Source organism: Hyperolius riggenbachi, chromosome 8, assembly GCF_040937935.1.
Source record: "Hyperolius riggenbachi isolate aHypRig1 chromosome 8, aHypRig1.pri, whole genome shotgun sequence".
NCBI classification, from domain to species: Eukaryota; Metazoa; Chordata; class Amphibia; order Anura; family Hyperoliidae; genus Hyperolius; species Hyperolius riggenbachi.
In genome coordinates, this window is record NC_090653.1 from 168,497,228 (window position 1) to 168,524,314 (window position 27,087).

Consider the following 27,087-nt stretch of genomic DNA (forward strand, 5'->3'; position numbering starts at 1 on the left):
TAAAATACCGACATGAGAGTAGTTTTATTGGATTAATTGTAGCCTGCTGTATGTAAAATTTCAGATATTTTTGTAAATCTTAATCCATTGGAAGTGTTTTAATTTTACATCAGTTTCCATCTCCCACTTATGGCAATAGCTAAGCAAACCCTGCTGAGTGTCTGTAGACAAAAATCTGTAGATTCAGGTTGTTTAATGTTTTTTCTTATTTTCCTGCCCCCTTTTCCAAGTGTTTTAGATAGCTCTGGACTTGGATTCATCCCCATGACCAAGTAGTTTCTTATCCATTGCACTCTGAATACCAAACTCCTTTTTTGTTATATTGAGTATTGCATTTTCATAACCTAGGCTAGGTATCCTGAACCTGGATGCTGGCCAGGCTGGTTCAAAGTTGTGGTTATCCCTTAAAGATGTTAATAGTGAGAAAGCCATCCTCTTATGCCAAATTTTAACCATCTGGCATAACTATGTTATTGAGGGCTGAGCCAGATGTTGAGAGGTATTGGTGGTGGCCTTTTGGGTGTTTTTAATATTCCAAGTAAATAGGTGTGTAGCAAGTAGATACTGGTGTTCAGCAATTAAGTCTCATAAACTCTAAAATCCAATTTCAGAAGTGCACCATCTCCTCCCCCTACTCTGATGTGCCACTTACCGACACATTTGACCTAAAAGGTCAATAATCACTCATGTTGTAATCCCAAGCCTTTCTAGTCATTGGCTCATGAAGAGCAATCAGTGGTTCTCCGCTGGTTCTCTGCGGTATACCATTCAATTAATGAGGCTCAAATGGTGCTTTACCCACATTTAAACTATTTATTAAAAAATAAATAAAAACAATATACACATCATATATACAGTATATAGGTATAACCAGCTATGAAACTTGGGAATTTAGGAAACTCCAACACACTATGCATTGCTGATTACTGAGCTCCTGGATAGTCTAAAATGAAACCTGGCACAGTCCCAGAAGTGCTTTCTTGGAATTTAGATCAGACAAGTCTGGTGGCCAGTCAATGGTAACAATTCCTTCATTTTCCAGGAACTGCCAGCATACTCTCACCACATGAGGCTGGGCATTGCAGTACACCAGGAGGACACTCTGACCCACTGCACAAGCATAGGGTCTGAAAATAGGTTCAAGGATTCCATGCTAACACTCAATTGTAGTCTGCTGCTTGCTGAGATCTTTGCATCCCTTCGTGAATATGCCATCACTGAGTCATGCTGAATAACATCACAGGCAGCATAACACTCTTCATGGCTTCTCCAGACCCTTTCATCTCTGTCACATGGGCTCAGAGAAAACCTGCTCTCATCTGTGAAAAGCACAGGTTGCCAATGGCAGACCTGCTAATTCTGGTATTCTATGGCAAATGTCACTCAAACTTCCGGTGCTGATCATTAAGCACAGGGCCCATTGGAGAAAATCTACCCTCATGAAGTCTGAATTTCTGATAGTTTAGTCCACTGTTTTTGTCCACCGAGAACCATTTGCCAGGGGAATGGTTCTGCCATCACTAATTTGATCCTACATAATGACCTCCCGCAGGCCACTGGTGCGAATGTCTCTGACCAAACAATCAGAAACAGATTTCATAAGGGTAGTCTGAAGGCCATACATTCTCTAATGGGCCCTGTGCCTACTGATCAGCATGGGGAGTTTAATTGATATTTGCCATAGAATATAAATATATAATTGGGGGGAGGGTATTACTGTAATTGTGGAGGGGATTACTGTAAGTATGGAGGGATTATGGAGACAGTTTGGGGCAGAAGCCTCACAAGACACCCCTGCACCATGGATGCACCAGGTTCAGCATATTCATTTTTTTCCTGGTTTTCCCTTCTAAACCTAGGTGCGTCTTATGGTCGGGTGCACCTTATGGTCCAAAAGATACGGTATATGAGGAACTTTCATCAGCTAGGAACAGCAGAGGAGCTAAGTCAGCTAAATTTAGACCTCCAACATAAAATGATGGCCGAAGATAAACAGCTCTTGTCAGTAAGACATGCGGGGCAATGCTGAGCTAGTTAGCATCAGCCCTGCTGTGATTTTCTTTTAGCCTTTAGTTGCACTTTAACTTCTCCTTTAAAAATATATATAAAAGTCCGAAATGATGTGTGCATACTGTTGTCTCACTTACGCCCCGCTGTGACCTAGATTTATCCTGGCAAGGTAAAGCTTTCTAAAGCCCATTCTCTGTGCTTGACAAATCCATCTCAAAGACAACACAGGATTACGAAAACTTTGCTCACTTATCATAAAATGACAACATCTGGTAAACTTTAGGTAAGGATGAGCAACAACCAGGATTTCATCTCAAGTCCCCCGTTTATTAATTGTCTAGTTCCCAGCAGGAAAATACAGTATAATGAACCTTTATGAATTGAGTGGGAGTTGACGTTTTGCTTACTTTACAGAATGTAACTAAAATACAGTATATATACATGCTAACTCATTGAGATGGTGATTCCAGAAGACAAGACTGAATCAGGAAAAGTAAATATTTCTCAAGTGGCTTATTCACACAAACAACCAGTATAAATGCTTACTTTCTTGCAATTTCTTTACAAAGAAGACATGACCTCTTAGGAAACTAGCGTTTAAAGGAACATATAGGGCTTGATTCACAAAAGAGTGCTAACTGATAGCACGGCCGTTTTCGTGTGAATTTTCGCATTTTGCGCAGTCGCGAATTTTTGCGCAAAACGATAAAGTTTTTGCGCGCAAAACATATAATTTCGAGCGAAAACGGCCGTGCTATCAGTTAGCACTCTTTAGTGAATCAAGCCCATAGTATCAGTTATCAGTGGTAATTGTAAGGCAGAAGTTATTGTCTTTGCTATTGCAGTAACTGGACAGTAAGCTGAATTTACATGCAGCATCTAATGATCTATAGATACCTCCAAATTAGGCACTATAGATTTACTCATTCTTTTCACAGCAGTGTTGCTCAGATACCCCCGATCACGGATTTGAGTGATCACAAACACGGCTCCGCCCACTTCTGGATTGGCTGTGATTGTGATCACGGATAGAATTGGAATTCTGATTCGAATGTGGTTTCAAGTCAAAATTCAGCATTGAACCCGGAATCTAGAGTCAGAATCCATGATTACCTGCCGACTTTAGCAGTTAATAGCAAAACACCCTTGCATGCTAGAAACACCAAATTTGCAGGAGACACATATCAATTGAAAAAAAAATGTTTCATTTCTTTCCACACAAAACTAAAAATTAAAAAAAAAATCTTTGAGGATGGATTTAAAGTGAACCAGAAGAAGGAATTGGAATAAAAATTATATACTTACCTTAGTATAGAGGGAAGCCTTTGGATAGTTCAGAGGCTCCCCCTATCATTCTCAATCTCACTGATCTAACTCTTTTTGATGAGGGCTTGTTGGATATACTTTTGTGGCCATGTTCCTATTCATATATACGAGCACAGCCATGCGCATGCAAGAGTATGATCCACGCCTGTGCAGAAGCATGAAGCACCTCTTGTGTTGCTTTGTCCTACTGCACAAGCTCAGACCACTCACGCATGCACAGTATGGCCATACTGGTACATGGAGGCAGCATGCCTTTGAAAAAGAAGAGAGTCCCATGCAGAAGGGCTTGGGTTGAAGGCCATCTAGGAAGGTTCTGGAGCATCCAAAGGCTTCTCATGACTTAGGTAAGTGTCTAAACTAGCAACTTTTCTTCCTCACTAGGATACAACAGGCTGCAGATGAGGCTGCGGTCCATTGATGGGAAAATGTTTTGCTCATGGGCTGGGTCCTTGTTTCTGAGCACTGATCACAGTTGTAATCAAAACCTCCTTGGTCATAAGACATTGTGAAGCTGTGTAAAAGCTGAAACAATTACTGGAACTTCACATCCCAATACGTAATTAATACTAAAGCTAATAGACACAATATCCTACACCCAGTTAAACAGTGAGATGCCAGTATGGAATTTAAACAATCACTAAAATGTTGCATAATTGTAGACAGGGGCAGAACTTCAAATTATGGATCCCCTGAGAAAAAACGTTTTTGAGCTCTTTATACATTCACTCCCCTTTCACTGTCATCCATGGTGACCCCCAAAACAAGAGGCCCATCTGCCAGGAGTTGTTTAACCGGTTCAGCACCGCAGTGGCGAAAATCTCATGCATCCGAGCAACGTTCACCTCCCATTAATTTGCCTATAACTTTATTGCTACTTATCACAATGAATTGATCTATATCTTGTTTTTTCCACTACTAATTAGGCTTTCTTTGGGTAGTACATTTTGCTAAGAACTATTTTTTTCTAAATCCATTTTAACAGGAAGATTACGAAAGAAATGAAAAAAATTCATTAGTTCTCATTTTTTGGCCATTATCGTTTGAAATTAATATACGCTACCGTAATTAAAACTCATGTATTTTATTTGCCCATCTGTCCCGGTTATTACACCATTTAAACGATGTCCCTATCACAATTTATGGTGCTGATATTTCATTTAGAATTAAAGGTGCATTTTTTTCAATTTGCGTCCATCACTATTTATAAGCTTATAATTTTAAATAATATAATAACATACTCTCTTGACATGCATATTTAAAAAATTCAGACCGTTGGGTAACCATTTATGTTGTTTTTTTTTTTTTTTTTTTTTTTTTTTTTTTTTTTATAAAAATGTATGTGGGTAATTTTTGGTGTGGAAGGGAAACTGCTAATTTTAAATGTAAAGTAATATAATTGTTTGTTTAAAAATGTATGTGGGTGCAGTTTACTATTTGGCCACAAGATGGCCACAGTGAGAAAAGTCCTGGATGCGAACGATCTCGCATCCAGGAACTAAAATGCAGAGGAGAAGTTTCCTGGGGCAGAAATACCGCGCTCTCTGGAGAGAAAGCGTCAGTATTTCCGTGAGAAAGTTAGATTGGTGAATGGGAATTATATTCCCATTCACTGATCGGGGGGGCTAGCGGTGGGCGGCGGGTGCGCGCCCGGGAGCGCGCACGATCACGCGCACCATGCGACGGGAGCAGCAGTGCCTATCTGGACGAGGAAGCTCGTCCAGATAGGCCGAACTGGTTAACAAGTGTAGCTGCCATGACTCCCCATAGCAGTGGGGCAGCCATGACTCATGCCAATACAACACCTTCTCTGGGGGGGAGCCCTGTGTTGGAGGAAGTGTAAGATATTGAGGATCCACCATGGACATGGGCCCCCTTGCAGCTACAGTAGCTACTCCCTCAGTAGGTACGTGTTGGCTGTTATGCTAGGTACACATAATGAGATTTTCTGGCAGATTGGAAATAATCGATCTGGCAGGAAATCTGCCAGAAAATCTAATTCTGTGTACTAGGCATTAGAGGACTAAATTAAAACTAATTTGCTAAAATGGAATAGATGTGATAAATGGGTGGGAGATATAAGTCACGGTCCACGAAAGACCACCCTCCACTTCCCCACTAGTAATCTATAAACCCCTCAACGGGGCTGCAGGGTTGCGGCCGATACTCTGTTATTTTGCTAAATTTGTATTAGCTATGTGATGTCTATATTGTAATTGTATTTTTAGCACTATGGCACTCTAACACTGAGCACTAATCACTCCTGACGATATTTCCCGTTGAGGAAATGAAACATGTCGAGTTTTGTGTGGGGTTTATAGATTACTAGTGGGGAAGTGGAGGGTGGTCTTTTGTGGACCGTGACTTATTTCTCCCACCCATTTATCACATCTATTCCATTTTAGCAAATTAGATCCCTTTTTAGAACAAATCTATTAAAAGTTAAGTTTTAATTTAGTCCTCTTCCGCAGGGTAAATATGTGTTATATATATATTGAATCAGGTGTGTTTGTTTATACTAGGCATTAGGTCAATTATTTTCTGCCCAAAAATGGAAAAGTATTAGCATTTGGTGTTCTCTGAAAATGCAGCCTTTTCAAATGAATTTCATATTCACATCATAGCAATTACATTTGTTAGTTACCTAGGGTGTGTTTTAAGTGTTTACAGTTTCCTTTCTTTTATTAATTGCTTATCTCAACTCAGTCCAAAAGCATGCACCTCACTAAATACAGCTTCTAAATGTTCTACCTGCAGTTGCTAATGCTGTGAAATATCTGCAATGCTTACTGCAATGTGGTAACTCTGTATTATGGTCCAAGCCCTGGAGTAGATACAATAGATCATCTGCAGGGGTGTAGCTAGACTTAATAGGGCCCCCCTGTAAAAATGATAGCATGGGGCCCCCTTGGTACCTGAACTCCATGCAGGTCACGTGAACGATATTTCCAGTTCTACTTTGTCCCCAGCCTTTTCTGATCATCTACACACTGCTGGATTTTCAGAGCCCACTGCTGCTACTAAATTATATCCAACTAACGTGGTGGATTATCATTTGCCACTAAGCTGTGCATGGTAAGTGAATTTGAGGTGCAGAATCTCAGTCCTGTGACCAACAGTAGATTGCAAGCTATACAGTGTAACATAAATGTCAAATAGTTCTCAACATCAATATGTCCTATGTGACCTAATGTGCCCTACCTAGTGTATCCTTAACTTCCTACATTATCTTATGTTGTTTCCTAAACTTCCTCCCTCCTGTGCCTGATCCTTACAGTGGGATGCGAAAGTTTGGACAACCTTGTTAATCATCACGATTTTCCTGTATAAATCGTTGGTTGTTATGATAAAAAATGTTATTTAAATATATCATATACAGTAGGAGACACACACAGTGATATTTGAGAAGTGAAATGAAGTTTATTGGATTTACAGAAAGTGCACAATAATTGTTTAAATAAAATTATGCATTCCACTGTACCTCTATCTGATCACTAACCCCTTATATCCCTAACCTATATTAATGCCTAACCTAACACTCTTGTCAATGCCAAACTGCCAAATCATAGCCTGCTATCCTTTTACTAAAGTCTCAGTCAGGGGTGTAACAACATTTATAATTTTCCAACACACACAATACAGTAATGATTATTTAAATTAAAACCAGCTGAACCCTAAAATTGAAAAAAGACCAATTCTAATAGCAAACAAATTAACAATAACAAGTATAGAAGCAACAGGGTGGGCAGAATAACTTATTTGTGGGTCAAAAATGCATACCACAACAGTATAGCTTGTTTTTACTCAATTTTGGATTCAGCTGGTAGGCATGATCAGTCAGGTGTAACCATGTGACTTGCTATAACTAGGGCAGAGTGTTGGCCGGTACACGCGACATGATACTTTTTATAATTTAATACTACAACAAGGAACTATTGTTTTAGCTAACCACCAATCCTTGGTTGGTGGTGTACTCTCTTGTTACTGCATGTGACACTTAAAGTAGGAAGAACAATTGGTGCCAGCACTGCCAGACTACATTTTCCATCCATCATACATTACAGTAGAAGCCATGTGTCTATCTATAAAAGGCACTTAACCTTTTAACAGCTCTGAACAAGTTGTCCCGTATGGGACAACTTGTGCTAGGGCAGTGGGGGCCATCTAAACTCGGCTGCCTAGCACAGCCATGCATAGCAAGCAGTGTCCTGTTATAGTTACCTGTCTGGATCAGCATCTTCTCCACCCACAGCAGTGGTGCTGAACTTCCAACATGTATTCTGGGTCCAAATTACATCCGATAACATAATATGACATGTGATCAGGATCCAGGGGATGATGTCATTGTTACAGCGCCAGTGGTGGAAGAGGGGTGGAGAAACAGACTATTCCATCACCCCTCTTCTACTACCGAGTGGTGCTGTAACGCTGACACCATCCCCTGGATCCCAATTACGTCATATCATGTGATCGGGACCAAAAATCATTGCCACCATAGTGGAGGAGAGAAGAAGCCCATCCAGCCATCTGGACAGGTAATATAGCAGATCCCTGCTGCCCGCTCTGCATAGCCCGCAGAGCCTGCCAGGCTGAGGAAGGCACACCTACCCAGCAGCAGGGAAAATGTGGCCCTGCAGCTAAAAGTTTAAAGTATGCATTAAATAAATGGTAAGCAATTGTAGGGCATACGTAGAGTTCTGCCGCCGGTGAGTTGGGCACAGGGTGTGCGGAATGACGGCTCACCCTGCTGCCTCTGAAATTCTCGACAGAGTTAAATATTATTCCCCCTCTGAGTCATAGCAGCTTGGAGGCAGAAGTATCTTGGGGTCCCGCAATCGCCAGAACCATTGCGTGGGGCATGCACTATACCATTAGTACTATAGCGGTGCCCAGCATATGTGCTCAGTGCTGAGCACCAAAACCACCTGCCTCAATTGTAGGTTCTTAATCTGCTAAAAACTAGGCAGACAATAGAAGTCTTAAGCCTGTCTATGTCTTAAGCCTATCTAGATAGGTAAAAAGTTGCCAGCAGACAGAGCTACAAATTTGGTTTTTGAATTTGTAAAAAAGTGATAATAAAAGTAGTAATTTTAATTTACATTAACCCTTTCCAATCCAATTTATTCATCACCCTTCTCCACCCCTTCATACATTCCTTAAGGGGAATTTCATACCTTGGTAGTGAACAAATTTCAGAATGTATTTCAGAAATACAGTATTAATAGATTACAAAAAAAATGTACTGTAAGGGATTGTTCACACTATGAGTGTTTTCATTTTTTTTAAGTGCCGGCGATTTTTTAAATCACTCTAAAAGCTCTTGTGCAATGATTTCCTATGAGAGTGTTCTCACTTGAGCATTTCAATTTCTTTCCAATCGCAAACACGGCTCCTGTACCATTTTCTGAGCATTTTGGCTTCAATGGAAGGTATCGAAAAAGCGCAAAACGCTTGAAAAAGCGCTTACAGCAGCATTTTTTTGAGCCCATTTTTCTCAGTGTCAATTTAAATGTGAAGTATTTCTGGGTCAGCCTGCACTTCCTGTTTGTTTAGAAGAAGAAGGGCAATTCAAACTGCATCACGAGTCGTAAAAATTGGTTCACAACTGAAGATGTAATAGCCAAGGTTCAGGGGCATCCTGAATTCTGTGACAAAAAACACCCAGGATTCAAAGATACATCCAAGAACAATCTGGTGTGGGCAGATTTTGCCGCTGAATTTGCTGAAGACATCATGGGATGATGAGTTGTCTGAAAGAGATCTGAAAAAAGTAAGTACCTTCTAATCTTCCCAGTAATCTTTGATCTCCCATATATTTTCTAAATTAGTTTTTTTTTATTATTTTTTACAGTACAGAGGATAATTTTGATGCCACTGAAAATATTGACACAGATTTGTAAATTAGTGACCCATCGTCTGTGGAAACCAGTGCTACATCTGTGCAAGATTGTGAGGAAAACACACCAATGCACTCACCAAACAATCCAAGTACTAGTTTCAGGCCACAGTGTACTAGAAATGTGTCCTATAGATACCGAACAAATTCTACTTTAAGAAGAGCAGATCAAGGAATATCTCATGCAGAGTATGGCCAAAAAACCTATCACTTCCAGAGAGAGAAGACAATAACACACATGGAGAAAAGAGATAAGGAAATAGCAGAGTCGAAAGAACCATCTACTCAGTTTCTTATGAGTTTATTACCTTCTTTACAGAAAGTACCACCAGACAGGAAATTAGCAGCCTAACGTGCTTTGATAGACACACTAGAAAAATTTGTGCCACAAGAACAACCTGATGTACCACACCACAGGAACCATACTATTATGGAAATGGACACATTATGCCCCAGTTACTTTTCTTACATGACAAGTAATTTTTTTTTGTACGGATGTTCAAATTTGTGTGTTGAAGTAAATGTAAAAATGTGCCGTAAGGTAATAAGAAGATTTTCAGTAGGGAATATTGCCTATCTGAAAGAAGTATCTTTCCTTACAAGTGTAGGCCATAACCTTTCCAGTAGTTGATCAAAACCTTGAATGAAAAAAATGGGGTTACATTTTGACAGATTGATCACACACGTTTGCTACAACAATCCTTTTGAAGACATATTTCATTAAAATGTTGAACTGTTTCAAGTTATCTTGTTACTAAGTGGACTGTTTGAGCCATTTTGTGGCAATAAATAAATGGCAAGACATAAAATAAATATTTGGCCAAAAAAGCATCTACACATGTTTTAATAAATAATTTAACAATAACCATATAACCATAATGTGGTTGCATTACCAAAGAAATATCTATTGGTACAGTTGACTATACTAATATACTTGCCATCAGTGGGCACAAATGTCTTTCCCATTGCTGATGCAAATGTAATTGGGTTAAAGTATGTTCACATTCAAGCCTACAAGCACCTCTCACTATACTGTAGTTGTACTTTACTGTGAAAATTGATGACATAAACAAGGTATGACATACAAAATTTAATTTAAAAAAAGAAACTTACCGGGATAAAGACATCCTGGTGTAAGCAAAAAAATTCTCAAGATAAGCCCAAAAATCTTGATATATAGACTGGAAGTGGCCCTTCCAATCCAGGTTCTGATTCAGCGGATGCACTCAGTACTGTTCGAGGCCTGGACCTTCTCCTCATGAAAGCACACACATCAACACCAACTCAGGAACCATTGTTATCTCCTCTCAACAAACCCACAAAGCATTGCAGGGACTACTCCCCTTATGTATCATGGGCCGAACACTCATTAAACAATCAATTATATTAATATTAATTAGGACCAGGGCTCTTTAAATCAGGCCTAAATCACTCCAAAATCCCAAATCACACAAAAAAAGCGCTTACAAAAATGCTAACACAAAATTGCTAATCGTTTAAAAAATATGCTGGGAAATGCTTAACAAAATTGCTCACAAAAGCGCTCAGCGCTTGCGCTTGCAATTTGTGATGTGAACAAGGCTTATTGTTTATTAATGCAAACGTTGCACTGCTTTCTTAAGGGACATATGGGGCTTTCTTTTGGCCACAGACTTTGAAAATTGGAGTAAATTTATGCTAATTATTGGGGGGGGGGGAGGTAATTGAAAAAAAAATAGATTTTTTTCAATCCTACCTCCAGAACGTTGTCAGCAGTATCATACATTGCCTAACTACAAGTTAAAATATATTCACTTGTTTCTCTAAATTTTGTAGGATCCCGTACATGTTCTGCATAACATGGGTTAACTATGATGTCTCCAAATCAGCTTCCATAGATAAATGCATTTCAAAGGCAGACATTTAAAATAGTTGCTATAAATGCCACTAAATCCGCTTGATTTACACCTTGGACATAGGAATACATTTGTCTACAACAGTTTTCATTGATGTGTCTTTTTTGTACTATAATATTTCTTTACTTTTCAAAAATGTTTTACTTTTATTGTTTATTCGTTTTGTATAAACCTTGAATAGAAACAGAAGGTGAGATTGGGTGACAAATATTAAATAGACAATGATGATACATAGAATATGCAAAGTATTGTTTAAGCGATATGGTACATCTTTATGCAATTGTTATAATCTGTAAATTGCTAATGCATGTATACATGTGTACTTTACACTCTAAGGAAAAACTTTGAAAAAACAAAATAACAGAAGGCAGTTTAGCATTAAAGTGAATGTTTACTATTTTAAAAATAAAAAAGTCAGATACTCACCTAAGGAGAGGGAAGGCTCGGTCCTAATGAGCCTTCCCTCTCCTCTCCCAGTGCCCGGCCCGGCACAGGATCCCCCGTGGCAGTATTCGACCAGTTCGGGCTCCCGAAGACGGGCCGCTCCATACTACGCATGCGCAAGCACCCTATATGACGCAGTCGCGCGTGCGTAGTATGGAGCGGCCCGTCTTCGGAAGCCCGAGTGCTCCCGAAGACCTCCGAAGTCCCTGCGGCGGCGGATGCGACCGGGGGAACCAGCGCAGCACCGAGGGCACCGGGAGAGGAGAGGGAAGGCTCATTAGGTGAGTATCTGACTTTTTGATTTTTAAAGAGGTACCCACTGGCTTTAACATAGGCAACAAGATAGAAGAAATGTAGTGCAATGCAGATAGTGCAAGCCGTGATATAAAAATGCACAAATACAAAAATAACGCAAGAACAGCCAGTGTTGCATAAGTATGTAAGTGCATACCACCAGGTCAAGGAGGAGAACGGGCACCAGAAAATGATGGAAGCACACAGAGTGGCATGCACCAGCTGGAGAGGTTAGTGTGAGCTTGACCCGCTGTGCAAATAGCTTGTCTGTCTTATAGTATTGCATGTGTGTACTTATCTTTAGTGGTGTGGGGTGCGTGTGGGTGTGAGTGTGTGAGTGTGTGAACGTGTGAGTGTGTGAGTGTGTGTGTGTGTGTGTGTGTGTGTGTGTGTGTGTGTGTGTGTGTGTGTGTGTGTGTGTGTGTGTGTGTATGTGTGTTTGTGTGTGTGCGCGCACGTGCGCTTATCTGTGTTGACTGCTCTACTGAGCATGATTCAAAAATATTTGCCTTTTCTTTTTAATAATTTACCTCTTGAAGGGTAAAATATTCCAAAAGTTAGATGCATTCTCTTGAAGTCTAACCTATCAATTCACATTCAGGACAGTTGCTTTAGGAAATCTATTGTCTGTATTTAGTGTTTGTGTAATTTGTGTACACTGCATGCCATGTAAAACAAATGATGAATTACATTGCAACGCTGCTGAATGAGACCTTTGCCATCTTAGCCTAGGTGGACCATATTTCTTTTGTGCCTGAGGGAATTTCTCTCTTTGAGATATTCTGACACAGAGAAATCAGAGATCAATTGTAACCACTTGTCCTGTCACTTTTTGCTTAAAAAGGTCAACAGCTCCAGAAGGCACATTATGAGGATGCCACATGGGAGAGCAGGTTAATGCACTGGTGGGATCCTATAAAAGCAACATAATGATTAATTCCAATGTGCTATTACAGTACATTGACTATACTAATGGTGTCACTAAGGTCACACGATGGTAAGCTCAATACCGCTTGGTATTTGTATGCAATCCCAAAATGCTAGAGCTGTCAAACAGCTTGTCTGTCTTATAGTATTCCAGTTCAGATGGAGGGACGTTGAACTGATTTAGTTTTTGCTCTGTAAGGTCCATTTTATGTTCACTAATAAATATAATCAATATCAGCTTGTTAATTACTGAGGACCTTGGTGGCCTCTGCAGACAGATCTGGTGTTGTATTACCAGGAAGGATATTTATTTCCTTTGGCCTCATGAGTAACCATGCTTTCCAATAAGACTACACAGCATGGCTCCATGTATTCCCTTCCCATCTGCCTCCATCTAGGGATCAACTCCAGTGTTCATGCCCACCTCATCCTGGTGACACAACATGTCATAAATGTATCTTGTTCTTCCTTGTAATGGGGAAACACAGGGAGGTAAAAGATCCTAAATAACTTTCCCAGAACAGCTGCAACATATTAGAAAACTCCCCACTGCTTCGGAATTTCTGCAACATCCATACTCTATAAATTCACAGTTATTCCTCTGCAGGTAGCTGACATTTATGATGATTCTATAAATATTAGAATCTATATTAGTGCTAAGTTCACTGAGGTATAAATCATGTTTAATTGTAAAGGATATATATTAAGAATGAGTGCTCACTTGAGGTACTACTGCTGCATGCACAAAGAGTTTAGAGAATGTTATGTAGGTATTTATTTATACTTTTGGTTTGTTTCCACATTTAAATAATTTCCAATAATTATACAATACTCAATAGGGCCAGATGCACTGACCAGTGGTAATACTGTCGTGCGGAGACTGTACACAGCAATATTACCGATACTACCGCCAGTGGTGTAGCGCAATTAAAGCTAGAAATGCGACCCACTCTACTTGAGTACTGTGTTGCCACGGTAACGTGCATTACTAACACCAGTGGCACATATCGCTATACTATGCTGGCAATAGCACCAATAATATTGATGTGCGCTGTCTTTGCAGGGCATTATTACTGCTAGTTAGTGCATCAGGCCCATAGAATGTAGACCTTTAATTCGTTCCCAGAACCATTTATAGATGTGTCTCCAAAGCAGCTAATGATTTATTCTGTCTATTATTACACATGTTAGGGGTATTTGGTTGGACTATTTTAGTCTATCAGTATGTTTTTGGAATAGGTCACAGCACATCCACATACAATGGGAAAAACTCAACAAGGAAGACTGTCAGCCAGTTATTCTCCACACTCTATTTTTTTTGTTACATGCCATGCAATTAAGCTATTCATTAAAATATCCTTTCCAGGTCAGCTCAATATAGTGCAGCAGTTTTTCCATACATTAGTATTTCTTTTTATTTATGCCGCATATCTACAATATATCAACATCCTTGTGACAGCTGCCATGTGTAGAGATTACCACCTAGTATACTGTATAATATAGGGGAACATTGTCCACTGTAAAGTGACCCCTATAGATAATTGTGTCACTATACAGTAGAGAGTCAGGCAAGAACGGCACAGGAAATTTAGGTGTACTAGGTGCCCCATAGGCCGTAATGGGAATTATGGCTATAGCGGTGCTCAGGCAGCAATTTTGGCACTGCCAAGAGATGGAGACAAAATTACAAAACAAAGACATAATAGCTGGCAGCTGAATTACATCTTACCCCCACAGTCCACGCCTGGAGGGAGAATAGTAATTAACACAGCTGGGACTTTTGCAGGAGTTGGGTGAGCCATTGTTTGGCTTAAATCTGCACCCAAATTTCCCAACACATTAAGTACATGTACACATACAGTAGCCCCCTGTAGACAATATTGTTTCCTTCAGATATTAGAGCTCTCACATATTGCCCCTAGCATTGTGTCTCCAGTAAGGAATACTACTCTTTTTATGTTGTCCTCTGTGGATAATTTTGTTCTATGCATAGTGTCCACTGCAGATAATATGTATTATTATCTGTGACATAGTGTCCATTGAGGCAGGGAACACACTTGTCTTTCAGTTTTCTGCGCGCGTTTTCCTGCATACTTTTTCTGCACACCAAGTGTGTTTCTATGCAGGAAAACGCGCACGAAAACAGTCAAGTGTGTTCCCTGCCTGTCATGTGTCCCTACATAGCAAGCACTAAAGTGTGCCATGAGAAGCATGGTTACTCCTCAGGGACCTTCTCCGCAGTGGTGCTCACCGCCAGGTCGTGATCACGCTTACGCGTGGATTCACGACCATTTTGACGCATTCCGCCTCGGACACGAAAATCCGTGAATAGATTTTCAACCACGAAAATCTGCTTCGGCTATGCGTGAATGCGGACAGAAATCCGCATTCACGCTCGTGAAACCCGGCGCTGAAGTCGTGGTTTGCGGAAATGCGTCAAACTATGCGGAAGTGACACATTGCAGGCCAATCAGAGTGCCCCAGCCAGGCCCTAGCAACCAATCACAGGCAGACGCGTATCTACAGGCGTGCACATAGGGCAGCTGCTATAGGCGCCCCTTGCCGCTCACCTGGGGGGGGGCGCATGTCTGAACAAATAAATCACCCCCCTCCAAGTCCGAGCACCTCCTCCTGCCCGGAGGAGACGCACTTACAGTGTCGCACAACATCCTGTAAGCTTCTTTCGTTGTCCTGGCAACATCGGCAAATTCGAGCACAGTATGCAGAAGTGGCTTCCCTTCCTTCCTCCTCTCTCCAGGAAGCCCCGCAGACAAGCAGTGGAATGTAGGGAAGGACAGAGCAGAACACGTGACGTCACCTCCTTCCCCGCTGGACTGTGCAGTGACTTGCTGAAGTTTGTAAGCTGCTGCAAGAATCAGGGTAACGGGACAATGATTGCCATACCAGCCCAGAGTGTAGCCTGTAATTATCTGCTCAGCAGGCTGTCTGTGAGGCTTCACGAGTGATTGGGCTGATATCCCCCTCTCATCACTGTCCCTTGGAGGGGCCGCAGGTACTTAACACCCACTCACAGTCATTCAAAACTTTTATTGCACACAGAGTTAATTTGTTTCACCACACTGTGTGCTAAGACTGTTTGCATCCACAGCAGTACGTTTAACTCTTTAGTGTCTAATTTCTTTTCCACTGGGGCTACTGGACTGGCCCTTATAAATCCAGGACAGCTTACTATTTCATCTCAGAGCTGAAGCTAAGTTAGAAATCAAACTATAAGGTAGAGATGAACTGTAACAACCCATTATTATAAAATATGTTCTGCAGTGCAACAGCAGCTGCTGGCCACTAGAGATGTCGGCGAACGGTTCGGGAACCGTTCGCCGGCGAACCCCTCACCCTGTACTACTTCCCGGTTGCTATGACCCGGAGTAGTACAGCTGCGCTGGGCCGGCGGTGCGCGTCCTTGATTGTGCGCCTGTTGCCGGGCACTTTCTGCGCATGTGCGTGACGTCATGCTCATGTGCAGAGAGTGCCCGGCAACAGGCGCACAATCAAAGACGCGCACTGCCAGCCCAGCGCAGCCGTACTACTCTGGGTCATAGCAACCCGGAAGTAGTAGCAGCCCATAGGGGTTCGCCAGCAAATGGTTGGCCTACATCCCTACTGGCCACTACTTTCCCTCAGTCCCACATTTTATTTCAGTTACAATTTCCATGCTATAGCAGGCCCAGGCTTTCCCACATTTTAATTCTTACTATTTCCATCCATTCTACAGCAGGCCACTGCTTTCCTATAAGTTCTTCTGGGATTTTCCCAGAAATGAAATTCTTTGGGTAAGCACTGCAGTGGATTGCTGTAGAATGGATGGAAGTTTGTAAGAACTACTGAAATGTGGGTAAGCATGAGCCTGCTGTAGTATGGAAATTATAAATGTGTGTGTCCTAAGGTTCCTTGCAGTTGAAAATAATTGTTCACGTGATGTATTTTACTTACCTGGGACTTCCGCCAGAATCCACACCCTGAAGTCTTGTAGTTCTCTCGCTCTCCCAGTCGTCATCCTTAATTTGCTGTGTGGCCCTGTAAACTGTGTACACTACTGCGCATGTGTTGGCTTGGTGGCGAGGCACTTTGATTGCACTCCTGTAAAGCACTATGTATGGGTGCAGAATGCTCCCAGCAACAGGAGTGCAATCAAGTAGGCATGCCGCCAGGCTAGTGCATGGGTTAGTATTGCATGACCTAGCTAAGTCACACACCTTACTGGGCCACAGCGGACCAAGGATAAAGACCAGTAGGTCAGTGAAGAAACTACGAGATTGCGGAGGCCCCAGGTAAGTGAAAGAGTGTTTTATCTGGTGTTATGGAGGGGCGCAATTTCAGTGCTTGCCATAGGCACTATTTTCCATAGATACGCCTCTGATCACAGGAGGGGAGCTATGCCCTCCCCTCCTGAATATAAAGCGGCGGCCATGATGGAAAAGATCTGTCCTTGCTAGACTGTGGTGCTGAGAGGATTATCTCCAGGCCATTGTTGTTTGAGCAAGTGCATTTATTGTGTTAAAAACAAAGCGTTTTTTTTTTGCTAACACTGCTCTTATACTGTACACAGTTAGCTAGTCAGTGAGTGATTGCTGTAGTTAGTTGTAGTCAGTGTAGTGTAGTGGGAGTGTGGGAGTCTAGTGATTATTTAACTGTGTGTAGTGCAGGCAGGTTCAGTGCTGCAGTGTAGTCAGTGTAGTGGGAGTGGGGATTATCTGTGTGTAGTGCAGGCAGGCAGGATAGTGCAGCTGCAGTGTTCACTTGCATATTCCAGTGACAGTTATACACTTGTACTATTTGCAGGCAGCCAGTCACACCGCCGGCGCCACCACTCTCTGCCAGCACTGTTCATTCATTCTGTCAGTGACCTTGTGCCGTGCCCAGTGCCCACTGCTCGCTCGCTGGCATATGAGCATCTCATTACACAGTGTGACATCCTTGTGTGCCCACTGCATCCTTCAGTGACCTAGTTGTATATCCAGTGCCCACTGCTGTGCCCACTGCATCCTTCAGTGACCTTGTACTGTGCCCACTGCATCCTTCAGTGACCTAGTTGTATATCCAGTGCCCACTGCTGTGCCCACTGCATCCTTCAGTGACCTTGTACTGTGCCCACTGCATCCTTCAGTGACCTAGTGGTATATCCAGTGCCCACTGCTGTGCCCACTGCATCCTTCAGTGACCTTGTACTGTGCCCACTGCATCCTTCAGTGACCTAGTTGTATATCCAGTGCCCACTGCTGTGCCACTGCATCCTTCAGTGACCTTGTACTGTGCCCACTGCATCCTTCAGTGACCTTGTACTGTGCCCACTGCATCCTTCAGTGACCTTGTACTGTGCCCACTGCCTCCTTCAGTGACCTAGTTGTATATCCAGTGCCCACTGCTGTGCCCACTGCATCCTTCAGTGACCTTGTACTGTGCCCACTGCATCCTTCAGTGACCTAGTTGTATATCCAGTGCCCACTGCTGTGCCCACTGCATCCTTCAGTGACCTTGTACTGTGCCCACTGCATCCAGTGATTCATTACTAGCAACATGTCTGGCAGGGTTTCGCGGGGTGAGAGGAAAGGGAGTTCAATTGCCTCAGCCACTTCTGGGACTGCTCCACGTCCAGGGAGAGGACGCCCAGCTGTACGTGGTCGTGATGCAGCAGAAAGGGGGGCAGCAAAGCCTGGGCCGAGTCAGCGGACGCCATTGTCCAAATATTTTAAAGTTTCTGGTCCCCGTGTGGTGGTTGAGCAAATGGAACCTGACGTACTCATGGACATCATGACTTCCTCCCAGACCTCTACTGTGAGCACCACTCCAAGCAGCAGCAGCAGCAGCAGCCAACATCCCACGCTTGTTGTGACATCCACCCCAGCACCCACTGGTCAGCAGCCCTCCAAGGATGACAGCGTTCTGTCCCTCAGTCTGGCTTCTGGGAACCTGCTGATGCAAGAAGCTCAGGACTTACTGGGGACTGATGTGGCAGAGATTGAGATCGGGCCACAATCACAAGCGTTGTTGAGTTCTGGTGATGAAGAAGAGGGGTCTGTGTCTGGGGATGTAGGGACAGAAGAGGAGGCGGGGGAGTCAGAGGAAGAGCTGGATTATGATGATGCTGCTGATGATGACGACGTTGTGGACCCTAACTATGTGCAGCCTGCTGAGTCCGTGGAAGAATGGTCAGAGGCAGAGCAGGATGACGAGTCACCTCGGCCTAGGCAAGGATATCGCCATATGTCAGGCAGGGTCAGGGGCATCGGCAGCAGTGGGCGTGAAGGAAGTAGACAGGACACTGCTTCAGCCGGCACCACCACCATGCAACCCCCGGCAACTACTACCACACATTGTTCCGCTGCACCCTCTGCTAGTGGGGGCCGCAGTAAATTAATGTCACCAGTGTGGGATTGCTTTGAGGAATGTACTGATGACAAAATGCATGCTGTGTGCAGGTTATGCAGCAAAAGACTGAGCCGTGGGAAAAGTCTGAGCAAGATGGGTACCTCATCCCTCCAGGGCCACCTGAGAAGCCGCCACTGCCGCGAGTATGCGGACTTTAAGAGGAAGCAGGCACTGCTGGCAGGGGTTCCTGAGAGCAGAAGGCCCACCAGCGCAGCAGCATCATCCCTCCCTCAGGGTCGTGAATCCCCCACAGCAGCAGTAGTAGCACGCAAGCGCTCTTCCACCTCGGCTACTCAGGACACAGACATTGAGGCTGGCAGCCAGTGTTCGTCTCTCTCCTCTGTCTCCCCTGCATCCCAGCGTCGTCAGACCCTGCTGAGCGACACCTTTCAGGGTCTGACCAAGCCTTTGCCTCCAAGCCACAGGCGGATCCGCCAACTAAATGGCTTGCTGGCCCGGGCCATGGCATCACAGCTGCTTCCCTACTCCCTGGTGCAGGAGGGGAGCGCCATGCGGACGCTGCTCCAATTTGGCATCCCCGAGTGGCAAGTCCCCAGTCGCCACTATTTCAGCAGGAGCGCGATCCCAGCACTCCACAAGTTTGCGGTGGAAAACGTGGCCCGTTCCCTGGACTACTCTGTGGGCAAGCGGGTCCACGTGACCATGGACTCGTGGAGTAGCAGATTTGGGACAGGTCGCTACCTGTCCTTTACGGCCCACTGGGTGACACTGATGGAAGGGAGGGAGGACAAGAGCGCATCAGCCCAGCTAGTGGTGCCACCACGCGGGATCAGGGGGGATGCAGAAGGGTCCTGTCACGACACTCCCTCTGCACCCGGAAAGCAAGCCCGCCTCGGCAGCAGCAGCGCCAAGCCTCGGCACTGCCAAGCCCTTTTAAAATTGGTGACCCTGGGGAAGGAGAGGCTTACGGCCACCAACGTCCTGGCCGCCCTCAGGAAGCAGGAGCAGAGGTGGCTGACCCCCAGAGGCCTGGAAGTGGGGTATGTGGCAGCCGATAACGGGGCCAACCTGGTGGCAGCAGTGCAGCAGGGAAACCTCCAGCACATCCCCTGCTTGGCCCACGTGCTCAATCTTGTGGTGCAGCGCTTCTTGCGCACCTACCAGGGGATGAGCGAGCTGCTGCAGGATGCCCGGGCGGTGGTACGCTTTTTCCGCCTGTCAGCCACTGCCTCTGCACTCTTGTCCACCTTACAGCAGCAGTATGGAAGACCACAACACCGGATGATCATCGACATGCCAGTTCGCTGGAATTCGACTCTGGCCATGTTGGAGCGGCTGTGTCAGCACAGGCTGGCTCTTAGGGCCTACATGCTAGACCCAAGTGTCCCCAGCAACCAGCAAGTCCCCATGATTACTGCCACTCAGTGGACATTGATGCAGCAAGTATGCCTGGTGCTGAGTCCCTTCCTGGAGGCAACCAAGATGGTCAGTGAGGAGCGGGCCTCTGTGTGCCAGTGGGTGCCCTTGGTTTGTCTACTGGAGCAGGCAATGGACAATTTAATTGAGCGTGGGGATGAAGCCCTGAGGCAGTTAGAAGAACAGGAGCAGATGGCAGCACAGTCCAGCTCAGAGGAGGGCTCACAGCAAGTAGTGGAAGAGTTGGAGGTCCCTAACCTGAATGAGGAGAAGGAGGAGGAGCAGAGTGCAGCAGGCGTTGTACGTGGATGGCGGTTTGAGGAGGACAACGACATGGCACAGGAAGAGGACAGGCATGCGTTATGGGACAATGGCGAGGACGAGGAAGATCTTGCTGGCAGGGCCCACTTGTTTCCCATGGCTGTGCACATGTTGCGCTGCCTTCGCAGGGACCCCCGGGTGATCCAGATGCGTTCAAGGGAGGACATCTGGATTACCTTGATGCTTGATCCCCGTCTGAAGGGGAAGCTGGGAGACTTAATGACGCCATCCACCACCGAGCAACGCACAAGGGAGTTGAAGGAGGCCCTTGTGCGCAGACTACTGGAAGCATTCCCCCAGCCTTCCACCCCCACTGTAACTGCTCTGCCAAGCCAGCAAGAGGTGCCTGCCATTGCCACTAGCAGCACAACAACAACCACCAGCAGCAGCAGCAGCAACTGGCGCCCCGGAGACCTGAAGAGCCTAAGCAAGAGCCTGTATGCAGTGCAGCAGCCCAGAACAGAGGTGCCCACCACAGCATCCACCACCAACCAGCACAAGCAACGACTGACCACCATGGTGTCTGACTATATGGGGTCATCCAGCGGGCTCAATGACACCGACAGCCCCGTGCACCCCTTGGAGTACTGGGTCAAGAGACTGGACATCTGGAGCGAGCTTTCCCGGTACGCCCTGGAACTCCTATCCTGCCCTCCTTCCAGTGTCCTCTCAGAGAGATGCTTTAGTGCGGCCGGTGGCGTGGTCACAGAGAAGCGCTCTCGGCTCTCCCACGCCTCTGTGGACAAACTCACCTTCCTGAAAATCAACCAGGCTTGGGTGGAAGGTGAGTTCCTGGCCCCTATTGTCGGACACAGGGGGACATGAAGTGGCTGCTGCATGTGCTGTTGTTAACTATGCCTGCCTTTATAAAGACAGTTACTACCTGCCTAGTGCCTACCTTGGTTAATTTTTTGGTGTTATGGTACTACTACCAGTAAGTTGCCATGGTCCTCCTTCTGAGCTGCTGAACTGACTGCCCGCTTTGTCCTCCTGACTCAGTCGCTACTACACTCTGCGTTCACACTGCCCGGGTCACTGGGTGCATTTAATTTTTTGGCCAGCACTATGACACTGTGCTACTACTACTACCACCAGTATGTTGCCATGGTCCTTCTGTGCTGCTGAACTGACCGCCCGCATTGTCCTCCTCCTCCTGACTCGCTACCACGGTACCACCAATGCACTCTGTCTGCGTTCACACTGCCCGGGTCACCGGGTGCATTTAATTTTTTGGCCAGCACTACGACGCTGTGCTGCTACTACTACCACCAGTATGTTGCCATGGTCCTTCTGTGCCGCTGCTGCTGCTGCTGAACTGAACGCCCGCTTTGTTCTCCTCCTCCTCCTGACTCAGTCGCTACTACACTCTGCGTTCACACTGCCCGGGTCACTGGGTGCATTTAATTTTTTGGCCAGCACTATGACACTGTGCTACTACTACTACCACCAGTATGTTGCCATGGTCCTTCTGTGCTGCTGAACTGACCGCCCGCATTGTCCTCCTCCTCCTGACTCGCTACCACGGTACCACCAATGCACTCTGTCTGCGTTCACACTGCCCGGGTCACCGGGTGCATTTAATTTTTTGGCCAGCACTACGACGCTGTGCTGCTACTACTACCACCAGTATGTTGCCATGGTCCTTCTGTGCTGCTGCTGCTGAACTGACCTCCCGCATTTTCCTCCTCCTCCTGACTCAGTCGCTTCCACCAATGTACTCTGTCTGCGTTCACACTGCCCGGGTCAACGGGTGCATTTAATTTTTTGGCCAGCACTATGACGCTGTGCTGCTACTACTACTACCAGTATGTTGCCGTGGTCCTTCTGTGCTGCTGAACTGACCGCCCGCATAGTCCTTCTCCTGACTCAGTCGCTACCACCACTGCACTCTGCGTTCACACTGCCCGTGTCCACTGACAACTCTGCTGTGATGTCATTGCTAATTGCTGCAAAAAAAACAAAAAAAAATTACAAAAACCTCTCTGGGGCCTTTTTGGCGTCAGCCACTCATCCTCCTCCAGCGGTACCTTCGCCGCCAAGTGCCATTGGAACTCGCCTTCACCTCTTTGACTGCTTAAAGAGACACTGAAGCGAAAAAAAAAATATGATATAATGAATTGGTTGTGTACTATGAATAATTACTAGAAGATTAGCAGCAAAGAAAATATTCTCATACTTTTATTTTCAGGTATATAGTGTTTTTTCTAACATTGCATTATCCTATAATATGTGCAGATTACACAACACTCAGCATTCAAAATGAGTCTTTCAGAGCAGTCTGTGAAGTAATGACATCTCCTCTAGGGCCTAGTGCACACCGGAGCGTTTCCGCTGCTGTTTGCGATCTGCTTGCGGGTGCGGATCCGCTAGGGTAATGTATTTCAATGGGCTGGTGCACACCAGAGCGGGAGGCGTTTTGCAGAAACGCATACTCCCGGGCTGCTGCAGATTTTGCATTGCGGATACGTTTCTGCCTCAATGTTAAATATAGGAAAACCGCAAACCGCTCTGAAAAACGGCACTTCAGAGCGGTTTGCCAGGCGTTTTTTGTTACAGTAGCTGTTCAGTAACAGCTTTACTGTAACAATACATGAAATCTACTATACCAAAACCGCTACACAAAACCGCAAAACGCTAGCTGAAACGCTACAGAAAAATAAGAAAAAGCGTTTCAAAATCTGCTAGCATTTTGCGGATCTGCTAGCGTTTTTTGGTGTGCACCAGGCCTAGCAGAGGAAAAGTAAACAGTTCAATTACAGTTGAGATAATAAAAGTCAGATAACAGCCCTCTCCACGACCAAGTTAGTCGGAGAGCTTAATAGCTTTTTTGCATAGAGATAACAACTGGAGTTTCTCAACTCTTCCTGTACTGGAAACAATTACACTGATGTATCTGATCTTAATGTTTTTTTTCTTAGCTGTACTACACATACAAATCATAATATCATCATTTTTTTTTCGCTTCAGTGTCTCTTTAACGCGTATATCCCTTTTTAAAACCACTTATTACCAATTAATAGCCCCATTTAAAGTGTTGATTTCACTTTAAAATCCATTTTCTCTAGAAAAAAAATTTTTTTGAATTTTTTATGTTGAAGTTATGTTGCCCCTTATCACCTCGATAATCCATGCACTTTGGGGGATTGTAGCATGTATGGGGGCTTTGTTATTAACGTTAAAAGAAAATCCGCCTCCGGGTGGGAATCCACGCGTGATTATGCCATTCACGGCAGAAAATCCGCATGGTTGCGTGGACGCGGACGAAAATCCGCATGCGGCGGGGCCGAATGCGGATTTTTTTTTTGCAACCACGTGGATTGCCGAATTCGTGGATGAGGCACATCCGAGCATCCCTGCTTCTCCGCAGCCCTTAGTGGGACTGAATATTGGAAACTATATTGCTAACTTGAACTGTGTAAAGGTGGCCACACACAATACAATAAAATGATCCGATTTTACAGTAATTCGATAAAAACGATCGTATCTCCCGAAAAAATCAAAACCTTTTTTTTTATTCGACTGAAAAATCCGATCGGATTTCCCGTTTTCTTCGATTTTAATCGATCCGGACTGCCAGATATTTTTCTTCAATCTTTCTAAAGATTGTATGGTGTGTGTTGGATTGTCAGTTTATTAATATACACACCCTAGAAATTTTGTTAGAGTTTCCAATCATTTTTATCATAATTGGGGGGAAAATTGAACATAGGTGTGTGGTACATTGGTCATATTTTTGAAATGTTACAATCAGTCAGAAAAATTGATTGCAATTCTTAAATTGAACAGATATTTAAAAAATTGTATGGTGTGTGGCCACCTTAAGATTTCCTGATACTTTGCATATAAACTTAAAGCGGAATATAACCCTGCATTTCAACTTTGCTCTAAAACATTATTTACAGCATATTATATGCAAAAAGCATTTTTTTTTTAGTAGACCAGCATTGGAAGGGTTAAACACAGAGGTTTAAAGTTCCGTGGAGAGATATGCAGAAGTTCAGATTGTTACATTCTTTTTAGTTAAATATATCTATCGAGAAATGTTACACACTCCTTGGCTGTCCTCCAGCTCCTTCTCAGTCAGAGACAGTGAGTCACATGCCACACTTAGATACATTTATGTAAACAAAATGTATCTATGTCAGCTTCGGATGCATCTGCAGAAATCTCCAGGAACTTTAAAGCCCTGTGTAACCCTTCCAATGCTGGTCTAGTAAAAAAAAAATGCTGGTTGCATATAATATACTGTAAATAATGTTTTAGAGCAAAGTTGAAATGCAGGGTTATATTCCGCTTTAAGATTAATGGTATTTGAAGTACTAAAAGCAATTAAGTGTTATTACTGAGAAGGTGCATATATGGCTTTTTATTAACAATCTAGCTCTAAAAAGGCAATAGCTATCTTTATGTAAAAAACACCTGAGAGCATATAGTAAAAAACATGCTTGCCATTTTCTTACTGCCAGTGAAAGCATACATCCCTAAACAGCGTTTTCGTGTCAGGAGGACTAGGACATAGAGAAAAGCCTAGATGACCTTTAAGTACAGTAAGCGATACTTGGAGACATACTAGGACTATTGTTAGACACAGTCTAGTTCTCATGCTGAGCATATTCAGGGATGTTCAAAATCAGTATAGCATGACCTTTAACTGCAGTATGTGATACTTATAGACAAATTTGAAGCTACTGCTATACACAGCCTTTTGCTCTTCCTGTGTACTGTCCAGTATGTTTGTGCAGGACCAGACTTATACATACTGTATGCCACACAAGCCATTTTTCAAGGGAAAAGGTTGGACAAGGATGCAATGACTGCTGCACATGGAAGGCCAAAACTCAAAAGAAAAGCTGACACTGTAAAAGGGGGAGGTGCCGCCCAAAAAGGGCAGGGTTGCTCATGAAAGAAGGGTGTTAAGCTTGGAGGTGTATTCTCCACGGTCAGCACGTGATGCATAAGCTGACGTGAAGGAGGTACACACACCAGCACAAGGAATCAGGATATCCCCAGTTTAGTGGAGGAGAGGACTGACTCCAATAGGAGATTGTGGCGCACAGAGCCGGTGCAGATCCGAACAGCCACAAACAATACTTTCGTGATAACGTCTCAGCGCAAAGTAGCGCTGAGCGCATAAACCAGAACTGAGGAGATCAGGGCAGGTAGACAGAATGAACGCTTGCTTAACTAGCCACTCCTTAGTGACAGCAAGCGTCCACAACAAGACAGACTGGAATGAGGCAGCCAATGCGTTTGCAGCGATGGCGTGCCTCACAAAGACAGGACAGGATAGTCAGGAAATAGCAGGATCAAGATAGATGAATGTAACACAGACAAATATACAATAAGTATATTTTCCTAGCGTATTACAATTACAGCTATCAATTAAACTATTTGTAACGTCTGACTAACATATGTATATATCGGCAATGAACCGATATATGACATAAGCAGGAACACTGACTAGCACTGGAGCAATACAGGGAACAGGACTCAGAAGGATTCGCTATCTCTTCGCAGAGATGAACGCAATCCACAAACGGTAACAGGACAGAATTCAGAAGGATTCGTTATCTCCTCGCAGAGATGAACGCAATCCACAAACAGGACCAGGAGCAGGATACTAGCTCAGCACGGGTGATCACGATACGCGCAAACTACCAAAACGTGCTGGAAGGCTGACTAACTGAACACAGGAAATAAACAGTTCGTGTACGTATATATCAGCGACACTGATGTATCAACGTAACACGAATACAAGGAAAATAACAAAATGCGCAAGTATGCGTATATATTGGCGATGAACCAATATATGACACAAGACAAGCAGAGTAACAACTTCTAGAACAAGAGCAGAACTAGGAGGACTCGCTGACCCCTTCGCAGGAGTCAGCGCAGTCCACACGGACTAGGAACGAGGTGGGGCACGAGCAGAGTAACAGACAGAATCTGAGACTTTGGTAGCCCATCAAGCATTGCAGGAAGCAGTTCTTTATACTGAGGTCATCCAATGGGAGCAGACCTGCAGATTCCCACACAAGTGAATGGTAATTAATCACAGGCTGACAGCAGGAAAAGGCAGACAATGATATGCAGCCTGCAGGAAAGGGATTGCCCCTCCATTGCAGCAGACAATGTTTGTTTACACAAAAGCATATTAAACTGTCATTAACTTCAGAGCGACTGCAGATGGAATCAGCAACTAGTTTAAGAGCA